The sequence below is a fragment of the Pithys albifrons genome, chromosome 3 (assembly GCF_047495875.1).
Source record: "Pithys albifrons albifrons isolate INPA30051 chromosome 3, PitAlb_v1, whole genome shotgun sequence".
NCBI lineage: Eukaryota > Metazoa > Chordata > Aves > Passeriformes > Thamnophilidae > Pithys > Pithys albifrons.
Genome location: NC_092460.1, coordinates 10,713,119 through 10,719,028, shown reverse-complemented (window position 1 = coordinate 10,719,028; position 5,910 = coordinate 10,713,119). Strand labels below are relative to the sequence as shown.

The window sequence follows — 5,910 nt, the reverse complement described above, 5'->3', positions numbered from 1 at the left end:
ACTCAATTTTTATTAAGATCCAGAGAGTTAATTATACCAAAATCTACTGTTTTGTTTTTGAAGCATTTATTGGAAAATTTACCCAAAGCTTGCTTATATCTAGCAAAGGTAATTTTAATCAAGTCCTGTTGTACTAAAACCTGCGAAATTTGTTTTACGGATTGTCTTAATGTGAAAGGTGTCATGAAGTCCACCTCTGCCAGGCCATATAGAAATTGCCCAGGCTTTCATGACTGGGACGAAAGTAGAAAGTATAGGATCTCTTGAAAAAATTATAAGTGCATTTTATGCTTTTAGGTGCTCTGGGGCAAACAGAGCTGAGTTTGGGATCATGAACCCATCCTTTCAAGTAGCCACAGTTTATAACTTAGTGTCAATGTTATTTATGGAAATAAATGCCACCTTCTAAGTACCAGGGAGATGGAAGCAGAGGCCTAAGTAAATTCTCTAAGTGCAGGAAATTGCAAGGGATCCCAGGACTCTGACATACCTGTCCAGGTCACCAATTCAATCTATCCTAATACAGCACTTTATTATTGCTTCTTACAAAACTACTCTGCCACTTCCATACACTCCTGCTGTGCAGCCCTCGGAAACCAGCTGGTGCCAACACTGTGGGCTTGAAAGCAGATGTCCCACATAGTGACCATTGCTCATGAGAACCCACCTCCTCTGTGACCCCCTGGTGAGCTGCCTCAGCAGATGACAGAGGACAGCCTTTGTTCCTCTGAAGTGCAGCTCTAACCGTACTTGTCATCTTCAAACTAAACCAATGCAAACAAGAATGTGAGAGTCCACGTGAGGTATTACTTGGGAACAGGGACCACACCATAAGTTCTCGTCTGTGCGACCCAGCTCCCAGGTCAAAGCCCAAGACACAGGCCCTTCAGATTAGCTTGATGTGCGTGCGCTGGTAAAGCATCATGGATGTTTAGGCAACTGTTATCAGATCTGTGTTTATAAATACGAGATTTTGAATTTGGCTTGAGTGCTTAAACTCACTAGCAGGCAGGATTCCCCCCCCCTCGCAAAAGCACAATAACAACCAGAGCGAACAATAACTGTTTCACCTCTCCCACATTAGCTATTAATAATGTTAATTTACTTCCTTTGAGAGATACCATATGGTCCCCTTCCTGATCCCTCTACAGGCATAAGAAAAAACTAAGGAAATTAGAGAGACTCCATAACACTGATGGCCACATCCAATGTCTTATCAGGCTTCCTGTTGTTGGGAGTATTGTTTTCCTTTAAAGATTAATATTTACAATGGTTACTTAGTTATCTTAGTTCATTTGGTGACCATTAAAGATTCCAGCCCTAAATGCGATGAATGAACCTCCTTTTATTTGTCCTTGATGACTTATTTGTCTTGTGCCTTGTCTGGCTGAAAATCAAGGAAAACAATTATCGGGTTGGGCTTTTACTGCCATTTCATATGAGGGCTCAAAGTGCATGTTTCTGTTTGTTTTAGAATGGGAGCCCTTACCTGACATTTGTGCTGAGGTATGCATATTTAAGAATATATGTTTTGAGATTAGAAGCAAAGTTAAAATAGGTATTTTCATCTCTTTTTCTTAAGCTGCATGCCTGGTTTGAGTGCTCATTGGGGAGTAAAAAAGAAGGTATTTCACATTTCATCCACAACTGGATGTACAGCAGCCATATGAGCTCACCAAAGGGGTCTTTGTTGGGACAGAAAAGGCAGCATGTGACTGTGCACAGGGTAAAGGGGCAATAAACTCAGTTCAGGGTCTGTTCACAGTTTTCCCTTGTGCATCAGCTGAAGTTCAGTTGGGTTTCTCAGCAAGGGCTAAAGACACAGTCATATTTCTCCTTTATTTTTTAATAAAAACCCAAAGGCACAGCAGAAAGCAGTCACTCAGTGTGACACAGATGGAGGTCTCAATCCAGCTCCCTGCTTCCAGAGATACAGAGGCATTTCTAGGCATGAGGAATTTTGAAGTCACCATGAGTTGTCTTTGCTCCTTCACAAAAATGCCAGGGTATTAGTCCCAGCTCTGGAGAACAACACCAGAGACAAACAGGGCCCATATTACAAATCATTGGGTTCTAAATTTGTACCATGTGCAGCATTACAGCAGGGATGAACTTTGGTGCATGAGCAGTTTTCAGCCCATCCTGTTTTACTCCTCAGCATAGAATAAAGGCACACCTTACCTTCTCTGGAAGCTCCTGTCACCTTGTCCTCAGCTGCCCTTAAAATAGATTCACTTCCATCTCTGTGAGCAGAGCCCCCCTGCAAGTCCACTTCTGGTGGCCACTCCCATGCTGGTCACCTCCCCATGCATCCTTCCTACCCCAGTCCATTGGTATTTCCTTGACTAAAGTTCTCTGGACTACAAAGGATGGGATGAACTGTCAGGTCTGTTTGCAGCTGGAGGAGTGGAGGACTCTATGGGGAGCGATGTGAAAATCATTTTGCAGCATGTCTGCAAGTGAACCACCAGACCCGTGTGAGCAAGCCTGTTCTCAGGCAGAGTTGGCTTCTAGCGAAAGGATAATTTTTAATCATTACTCTTCCAAGGTCTCTCTTTCTCCCCCTTCCCCTTCCCAGTCCTTGAGTTCATCCCAACTTGTGAATATGGGATAGACTATCCCAGCATTTATAGGGGGAAGCTGGTTTTTCTGGTTTCTTTGCAGACTGCTGTCTCATCCTGAAACTGCATATTTGATGTGCTTTTATAATGAACTCCTTTGCACTTGACAGATGTTTCTGATATGATAAGAAACGTGGCCCAGAGGCCAGTGGTGCTGTAGAGCTGCTGGTGTTCCCCACCTGAATTGCAAATGAGATATTGCTCTCTTATCTGTTAAAAAACACGAGCAACTGCACATATAAATAACAAGGCACTAAGCGCCAGCTGTTTGTGCCAATGACATTCTTCTTAGAAGAATAGCTCCCCCATCATCTGTTTTCCCTCTTGCAGAAAATCTGAGCTCTTTTGCAAGTGCGGCAGAAGAGATTTTTTTTTCTCTTTCTTAAGCTGCAGACAGAGCAGCTACTTTGAAATAATTCTGTGTGAGCAAAACCAGCTTTTATATTTATGATACAGGTTTTGAGGGGGGCTGAGGGGTTGAGGGTTTTTTGTTTTGTTTTTGGTTTTTTGTTGTTGTTGTTGGGTTGAGGGTTTTTGTTCTTTTTTTTTTAATATCCTTGTCCTTTTCCTGCATATCTCTCTGAATATGAGGGAAAGTGTCAGGGCTGCTTTCTGTCTCTTGACAAATCCTTCTTGCAGAGCTCTCTGGCTTTCTGTGGTTTCAGGGTTTCAGTTCTGAATGGTATGGAAGAAAATTGTGTAGTGTTTAAAGATTTCTTTTTTCTGATTTTGAAAATGTGAAAGAGAGCAGTAAATCAATTTTGTCTTAAGGTTTGTAAAAGGTTGGTTTTTTAGATACCTAGAATTTGGGTTGAAGATAGAACCACCTCTAGAATCCCAGGCAGAAGCAAGCAGGCCTGCTCACTTAGTAACCTTTGCTATTAAGTCTTGCAGTCAACAGAACTTAAAAATACCACCAGGTGAAGTTGTTCTGGTAATTGATCTGCTCGATGTTTTATTAGGATAAAACAGAGAAACTCTTTTCAGCATTTTGCCAGCTCAGGCAGGGACGTATTTCTGTTACAAATGACCTTCTGGGAGAACTTGACTGCAGGGACATGATTCATTGGCAGCCTGTTGGTGACAGCCTTGTTTCTATTGTTCTAAAACTCTGGTTTCACATTTCTCCTGTTAGATAAGCTGCAAACATTAACTACACAGTGAGCTACAAATAAAGCGTGATGTAAGAATCAAGCTTATTATCTGATTGGCAGTGCAGAGCCACTCTTCCAGGTTAAGGGTTTGAGCAGATTTTTCTTCTTTTTTTTTTCCCCTAGCAAAACTTTGCCTTTTTACATTACTAAAAGCATTGTACTCACAAAAGATAAAATATGCCTTTGGAAGCTGCAGTGTGTATATATAGCGTGAGCCATAAATAGTCTGAAACTAGTTCTGCACAGTACCAGTGTGCAGAAATATTAAGGACAGATTCTGATTTTTATGGTTATGCTGGGGCTGCTGAGAAACACTAATCTAAAACACTGGCTTTTAAGTTTAATTCTGTGTGTTCAGATTCACACCAAGATAAGAATCTTGCTGGGGACTTTACATGTGTTTTAAGAAATAAGGGAGTTTGGTGCCCTCAGCTTCATCTTAGTTTGAATTGGAGACTACATATCAATTGCTAGTACTGTTATTTGGGACTAATACCAAAGCAAATGAATTCACTCTTAAATGAGGAATGGCTTGATTATCATGCTAGCTGAAAAATAAGTCTATATACTCCCACAGCTCAGCTGCTGTAAGTGGATGCACATAAGGATTGAGAAATGGTTGCTATTCAGCTCCTTCTGATGGTAAGATGACTTTCAGCAATTGAATGATTTATGATAATGTGATATTCATGCAGGCTATTCAACAGCCAGAATAAGGACCACAATGTCTGATCAGTCTCATTTTCTTTAGCCATACAATGGTTATAGGCTGACATTGAAACCAAATTCTCTGGCTGAAGCGTTATCTTCCCTGCTACAACAGGGTGGGGGCTGTGGGGAAGGGGAGAAGAAGAAAAGTACCTGTTTATAATGGGTTATTGATCGTGTGTTATCTCTTCTGCTGTAAAATCTTAACAGGACAAAGCGTAACAGTGTTACTAAGGGCGAACAAGGCAGGGTCAATGCCAGGATATTAACCTTACTTAGCAAATTTGTGGTAAATATAATAGATCTCATGTTTCCACAAGGAATTTTACAGCAGCTTCTGGTCACGTATTAAAACTTGTTGCCCTCTGTTGCATCGTCTCCCACATGTGGACACCAAGGAGAATGGCTGTTTGTGCCTTGTGCTTCTGCCCTTTAACTTCAGTGCAGTTTTGAAGTCTCATTCTGGGTCTCTAAATCTTCTTTTCAGTCCATCAGGTGCACCCAAGAAAATGAGTTAGGCCACCTACGCAGCAATGCCTGGGGTGGAGGAGGTGAAGGAGACAGGCTTTGGTGGTACATGGCAGCTGGCTGCGTGATCAGCCCCAACGGCACTTTGGGGTTCAGTTCTGTGATAAGGGGATTGCAGGATCCAGCTGAGCAGCTTTCATTCATACTAGTGAATTCCTGGTGCCTTCTGGAGTGTTTGCTTGAAGTCTGTAGTGATCTTACACGCCAGGTGTGTAGTTTCCTTCCAAGGATGATCCATTCTGTAAGACAATGCATGACTTTCCAACCAGCTTTACCAAACAGCCTGTTTAACAAACTTCTCAATCACTTTTGGGGCAGGATTTCTCTCCTACTTGCACTTACCCTTCCATATGCTGTCTTGGCCACTCTCAAAGGCTGTAGAAAGGGGGCAGAAGAGGCAAGAACAATGCATTTTGTGTACTCCTTCCAGCTCATGAGTCACTGCACAGGGACACTGCAAAAGGGCCATGCTGACACACACTGCGGTGCAGGGCCCATTGCAGACACTGGGAAACAGAACACAGCTTAGAGTTGTCTTCAAGTTCTCTAGTTCCTGCCAGAGAAAAGGAAGGGACCTGCAAAGACCCCCAAATTACTTCGTCCCTCTAAAATTGCTTTGTCCCTCTTTTTATCCTTGCTATGCATATGCAACTAGGATAGCTGAGAACAGGGAACTGCCTTTCTACAGGTACTCTGATTTTCACAGAGCAGTGAAATGTAAATCTGAAAATAGTAAAGCACAAGATCTAAAAGCACACTAGAGCAGCTCTCAAATCCCATTGCTATGATCTCCTTTCACACACCAAGCACTACTAGGGGTAAGGGAATTCCTTGCTGCTCTTCCTGAGAAGTGGCTGAGCCCACCCAATAGTCTCTGCCACCCTCCTGAGTTTAGCTCT

The 5,910-nt window shown here is 42.4% G+C and overlaps 1 long non-coding RNA gene across 1 annotated transcript; it reads right to left on the bottom strand.

The window, feature by feature from the left end:
- Positions 1-4,502: 4,502 nt before the first annotated feature.
- On the bottom strand, positions 4,503-5,540 carry LOC139669258 (uncharacterized). The gene is made up of 2 exons (XR_011697216.1): positions 5,354-5,540; positions 4,503-5,250 (listed from the first exon to the last, which is right to left on the bottom strand). It is a non-coding gene; the product is annotated as an uncharacterized lncRNA (long non-coding RNA).
- Positions 5,541-5,910: the final 370 nt, after the last annotated feature.